We start from the raw sequence: 6,441 nt of genomic DNA, 5'->3' as shown, positions 1-6,441 counted from the left end.
GACTGTCCGTCTACACACGGAGCCTCCAGATCGGGATAATAGAGGGACGGTCCGTCTACACACGGAGCCTCCAGATCGGGATAATAGAGGGACGGTCCGTCTACACACGGAGCCTCCAGATCGGGATAATAGAGGGACGGTCCGTCTACACACGGAGCCTCCAGATCGGGATAATAGAGGGACGGTCCGTCTACACACGGAGCCTCCAGATCGGGATAATAGAGGGACTGTCCGTCTACACACGGAGCCTCCAGATCGGGATAATAGAGGGACGGTCCGTCTACACACGGAGCCTCCAGATCGGGATAATAGAGGGATGGTCCGTCTACACATGGGCTATGTAGTCCAGATGGAGAACATGTTGCCCCTCCCTCTGTTAGGAAAGTGGACATCTGTTCTGGGTCCGGGGCCTGTCCCCGTGTTGATAATATTGCAGGGCTTGATCTCTCTGAAGTTTTAGATTTTCATATTTAGTCTTCAGTCTCTCGTTTTCCTCCAGCAGGGTGGTGTAGTTCTGCCACATCTGTGCTGGGACATCCTCATTGTTCTTTGCTGGGCTCCTGGCACTACAGAGGAAGGAATATTAGTGAGTAATAGGTGCTCCGTATACAAAGGTGTAGGAATAGCCCAGCCTTGGTGCAATACTCTGCATATTGTCCCTCACATCTGCCCCCGTACCTCAGCTGTGACACAGTCTGCAGCAGGTTTTGGTTCTCCAACTGCAGAAATTGATTTTTTCTCCTGGATTTCCTGCTTTTCTAGTGTTAGCAGAGCCACGTCATGGAACAGCTGATTGTTCTCCTCGTTGACATCAGACAAGTTCCTCTCCCTGTAAGAGAACATACAACATAGAGGACACTGAGAAACTACACAGACTAACAAGGCCAGAGCCTCACCTCATCCCACAGGCCTGCACTGGTCATAGCTCAGTGTGGGGGGAGGCAGCCAGCGAACTAACATGGCCAACAAAGTACCACGGAAAAACTGTCATCCAGTCCTAACATAGTCATCTCCAAACTGTGGCCCTTTGCTTGCCTTTATCAGGCCCTTGGGACACTATTCCTTCCACTGACACCAACAATTGGGCATAATCTGCCACCAATGATGGGACACTATTCCTCCCGCTGACACCAATGATGGGACACTATTCCTCCCCGCTGACACCAATGATGGGACACTATTCCTCCCGCTGACACCAATGATGGGACACTATTCCTCCCACTGACACCAATGAGGGGGCACTATTCCTCCCACTGATACCAATGATGGGGCACTATTCCTCCCACTGATACCAATGATGGGGAACTATTCCTCCCACTGACACCAATGAGGGGGCACTATTCCTCCCACTGATACCAATGATGGGGCACTATTCCTCCCACTGACACCAATGATGGGACACTATTCCTCCCGCTGACACCAATGATGGGACACTATTCCTCCCGCTGACACCAATGAGGGGGCACTATTCCTCCCACTGACACCAATGATGGGGCACTATTCCTTCCACTGACACCAACAATTGGGCATAATCTGCCACTGCCACCAATGATGGAACACTATTCCTTCCGCTGACACCAATGATGGGACACTATTCCTCCTGCTGACACCAATGATGGGACACTATTCCTCCTGCTGACACCAATGAGGGGGCACTATTCCTCCCACTGACACCAATGATGGGACACTATTCCTCCCGCTGACACCAATGATGGGACACTATTCCTCCCGCTGACACCAATGAGGGGGCACTATTCCTCCCACTGACACCAATGATGGGGCACTATTCCTTCCACTGACACCAACAATTGGGCATAATCTGCCACTGCCACCAATGATGGGACACTATTCCTTCCGCTGACACCAATGATGGGACACTATTCCTCCTGCTGACACCAATGATGGGTCACTATTCCTCCTGCTGACACCAATGAGGGGGCACTATTCCTCCCACTGACACCAATGATGGGGCACTATTCCTTCCACTGACACCAACAATTGAGCATAATCTGCCACTGCCACCAATGATGGGACACTATTCCTTCCGCTGACACCAATGATGGGACACTATTCCTTCCGCTGACACCAATGATGGGACACTATTCCTCCTGCTGACACCAATGAGGGAGCACTATTCTTCCCGCTGACACCAATGATGGGGCACTATTCCTCCTGCTGACACCAATGATGGGGCACTATTCCTCCCACTGACACCAATGATGGGGCACTATTCCTCCAACCGACACTAACGATGGGACACTATCCCTCCCACTGACACCAATGATGGGGCACTATCCCTCCCACTGACACCAATGATGGGGCACTATTCCTCCCACCTACACCAACGATGGGACACTATTCCTCCCACTGACACCAATGATGGGGCACTATCCCTCCCACTGACACCAATGATGGGGCACTATCCCTCCCACTGACACCAATGATGGGGCACTATCCCTCCCACTGACACCAACGATGGGACACTATTCCTCCAACCGACACCAACAATGGGACACTATCCCTCCCACTGACACCAATGATGGGACACTATTCCTCCCACTGACACTTATGATGGGGCACTATTCCTCCCACTGACACCAATGATGGGAACTGTTCCTTCCACTGACACCAACGATGGGACACTATCCCTCCCACTGACACCAATGATGGGACACTATTCCTCCCACTGACACCAATGATGGGACACTATTCCTCCCACTGACACCAATGATGAGGCACTATTCCTCCCACTGACACCAATGATGGGGCACTATTCCTCCCACTAACACCAATGATGGGGCACTATTCCTCCCACTGATACCAATGATGGGGCACTATTCCTCCCACTGACACCAATGATAGGGCACTATTCCTCCCACTGACACCAATGATGGGACACTATTCCTCCCACTGACACCAATGATAGGGCACTATTCCTCCCACTGACACCAATGATGGGGCACTATTCCTCCCACTGACACCAATGATAGGGCACTATTCCTCCCACTGACACCAATGATGGGGCATTATTCCTCCCACTGACACTAATGATAGAGCACTATTCCTCCCACTGACACCAATGATAGGGCACTATTACTTCCACTGACACCAATGATGGGCCACTATTCCTACCACTGACACCAATGATGGGGCACTATTCCTCCCACTGACACCAATGGTGGGGCACTATTCCTCCCACTGACACCAATGATGGGGCACTATTCCTACCACTGACACCAATGATGGGGCACTATTCCTCCCACTGACACCAATGATGGGGCACTATTCCTCCCACTGACACCAATGATGGGGCACTATTCCTCCCACTGACACCAATGAGGGGGCACTATTCCTCCCACTGATACCAATGATGGGGCACTATTCTTCCCACTGACACCAATGATGGGGCACTAGTCCTCCCACTGACACCAATGATGGGGCACTATTCCTCCCACTGATACCAATGATAGGGCACTATTCCTCTCACTGACACCAATGATGGGGCACTATTCCTCCCACTGATACCAATGATGGGGCACTATTCCTCCCACTGACACCAATGATGGGGCACTATTCCTCCCACTGACACCAATGATGGGGCACTATTCCTCCCACTGACACCAATGATGGGGCACTATTCCTCCCACTGACACCAATGATGGGGCACTATTCCTCCCACTGACACCAAGGATGGGGCACTATTCCTCTCAATGACACCAAGGACGGAGCACTATTCCTTTCAGTGACACCAATGATGTGGCGCTATTCCTCCCATTGATACAAATGATGGGGCACTATTCCTTCCACTGACACCAATGATGGGGCACTATTCCTCTCAATGACACCAATGACGGGGCACTATTCCTTCCACTGACACCAATGATGGGGCACTATTCCTCTCAATGACACCAATGACGGGGCACTATTCCTCCCACTGATACCAATGATGGGGCACTAGTCCTCCCACTGACACCAATGATGGGGCACTATTCCTCCCACTGATACCAATGATAGGGCACTATTCCTCTCACTGACACCAATGATGGGGCACTATTCCTCCCACTGATACCAATGATGGGGCACTATTCCTCCCACTGACACCAATGATGGGGCACTATTCCTCCCACTGACACCAAGGATGGGGCACTATTCCTCTCAATGACACCAAGGACGGAGCACTATTCCTTTCAGTGACACCAATGATGTGGCGCTATTCCTCCCATTGATACAAATGATGGGGCACTATTCCTTCCACTGACACCAATGATGGGGCACTATTCCTCTCAATGACACCAATGATGGGGCACTATTCCTTTCAATGACACCAATGACGGGGCACTATTCCTCTCTCTGATACCAATGACGGGGCACTATTCCTTTCAATGACACCAATGATGGGGCACTATTCCTCTCAATGACACCAATGACGGGGCACTATTCCTTTCAGTGACACCAATGATGTGGCGCTATTCCTCCCATTGACCACCGAGCCTGAGGTATTGATTCTTCCCACTGAATCTGGACATTTGTACCCTCACTGGCCACAATCCTGCCCCCTTATACTTTGAAGGACAGTAAAGTGGCCCTTGGTTTGGAATGTTTGGAATCCTCTGGTCTAATGTGTGATGTAGAGAGATGTACTGTATATATTGTGTCTCTTCAGCATGCAAGTTTCTGCCCTCCCCGCCTGCCCCGTACACACCTAGTACAAGGTGAATGGTGCACTTACCTGAGAGTGGCCATCCTCTGTGTCAGATTATAGTTCTCCTCTATTAGATGCAGAGTGTCCTCCTCCATTTGTTCCTTCTCTAGGGCCAGGTAGGCCACGTCCTGCAGCAGTTGCTTGTGTTCTGTCTGCAGCTTCCTGGTAGATACCAAACGGTAAAGAACCTGAAGTAGAGCGATAAGAGCCACAAACCCCAACGTCATCGTGACTGCATGATCGGCGAGGAGGAACCACGCTTGGTGCAGGACGGACCTCATCCTAGTCAGGAGAAGACATGACATCACAACGTGTCCTGAAGAGTCTGTCCCTCTCTGTACATTGAACAATATCCTATGTGTGATAGCTGCATGCACTATTCTCCTTCTTCCTCCTTCATCAACCAGCAAGTCCCTATTACACTGTCCCCGACCTAGAGAGCACAGGGTACTACACCGAGGGGAGATGTACTAAGACTGGAGCACTCAGAACCTGGTGCAACTCTGCATGGCAGCCAATCAACTTCTTACTTCAGCTTGTTCTATAAAGCTTTGGCAATAAAACCTGGAAGCTGATTGGTTGCCATGCAGAGCTGCACCAGATGTTGCACGCTCCAATTTTAGTAACTAACCCCCATAGTACCTGAGACAAGTGCTGGCATGACCCCACCATATCCTCCAAGATGCTGGAAGAATGTGAACTGTGCGTAGAGATCAGTGAGAGCATTAGATTCCACAGAGACAAAGACTTACAACTGACCTGATCACCTGGGTGAGCTCTCCAATGGATTGCAAGCTTACAGGTCGCAGGAGAGAGGTCCAGTCACTGAGGAGAGAACGGAGCATTCAGCAGGAAGTCAGAGGAGAGAGCTCAGCTCACTGGAGGAGGAAGTAGTCGTGTTTTGTTTTTGTTTGAATCTCAGTACATTGTGTTATATTCACGGTCAGGTTTAGCCCCTCCTACTTATTCTGGACAAGCTGTGACTGTATAGGCCATCCATACAGGAAACCATCGATCTCACCTGGAGGGAACTGTCTTCCATAGCCCCCAACTGTCACTCAATTCCAGGGATGAAATCCCTCTGTCCCTCTTACTTCCTCATTTGTTCCTCTTTTTGGGATCTTGTTAAAGGATAAGTTCACCTTTTATAAAAAATAATAAATAAAGATATTTTTGCAAGGAAAAAAAAAATGTTCTTAATAGGCACTGACCATGCGCATGGATACCCGATGCCTCCTCTGTAGTTGTGGTTCCTGTGAACTCAGAGGGCGGCATCAAGTGGAGTGCAGAGAGTGAGAACAGGTGGATTGATCAGGAGGTGACATCCAGTGTATGGCAGTGCTGAATGCAGACTGTGGTGGCAGGGAGCAGAGAGCGGGAGCACGTGGAGTGATGTAGCAGGAGGTGACACCCAGTGTATGAGAGCGGGAGCACATGGAGTGATGTAGCAGAGGGTGACACCCAGTGTATGAGAGCGGGAGCACATGGAGTGATGTAGCAGAGGGTGACACCCAGTGTATAGGAGCGGGAGCACATGGAGTGATGTAGTAGGAGGTGACACCCAGTGTATGAGAGCGGGAGCACATGGAGTGATGTAGTAGGAGGTGACATCCAGTGTATGAGAGCGGGAGCACATGGAGTGATGTAGCAGAGGGTGACATCCAGTGTATGAGAGCGGGAGCACATGGAGTGATGTAGTAGGAGGTGACATCCAGTGTATGAGAGCGGGAGCACATGGA

The 6,441-nt window shown here is 50.6% G+C and overlaps 1 pseudogene across 1 annotated transcript; it reads right to left on the bottom strand.

Moving 5' to 3' along the window:
- Nucleotides 1-59: 59 nt before the first annotated feature.
- Nucleotides 60-5,600, bottom strand: LOC149435187 (uncharacterized; annotated as a pseudogene). The gene is made up of 4 exons (XR_016308533.1): nucleotides 5,462-5,600; nucleotides 4,730-4,984; nucleotides 679-829; nucleotides 60-566 (listed from the first exon to the last, which is right to left on the bottom strand). The product of XR_016308533.1 is annotated as an uncharacterized LOC149435187 (transcript).
- Between the last annotated feature and the right edge of the window lie 841 nt (nucleotides 5,601-6,441).

Source organism: Staurois parvus, unplaced genomic scaffold (assembly GCF_062004578.1).
Source record: "Staurois parvus isolate SC_StPar_1 unplaced genomic scaffold, SC_StPar_1.0 ptg001589l, whole genome shotgun sequence".
NCBI classification, from domain to species: Eukaryota; Metazoa; Chordata; class Amphibia; order Anura; family Ranidae; genus Staurois; species Staurois parvus.
The sequence above is the reverse complement of the archived record's forward strand: the minus strand, read 5'-3'. Positions and strand labels throughout refer to the sequence as shown.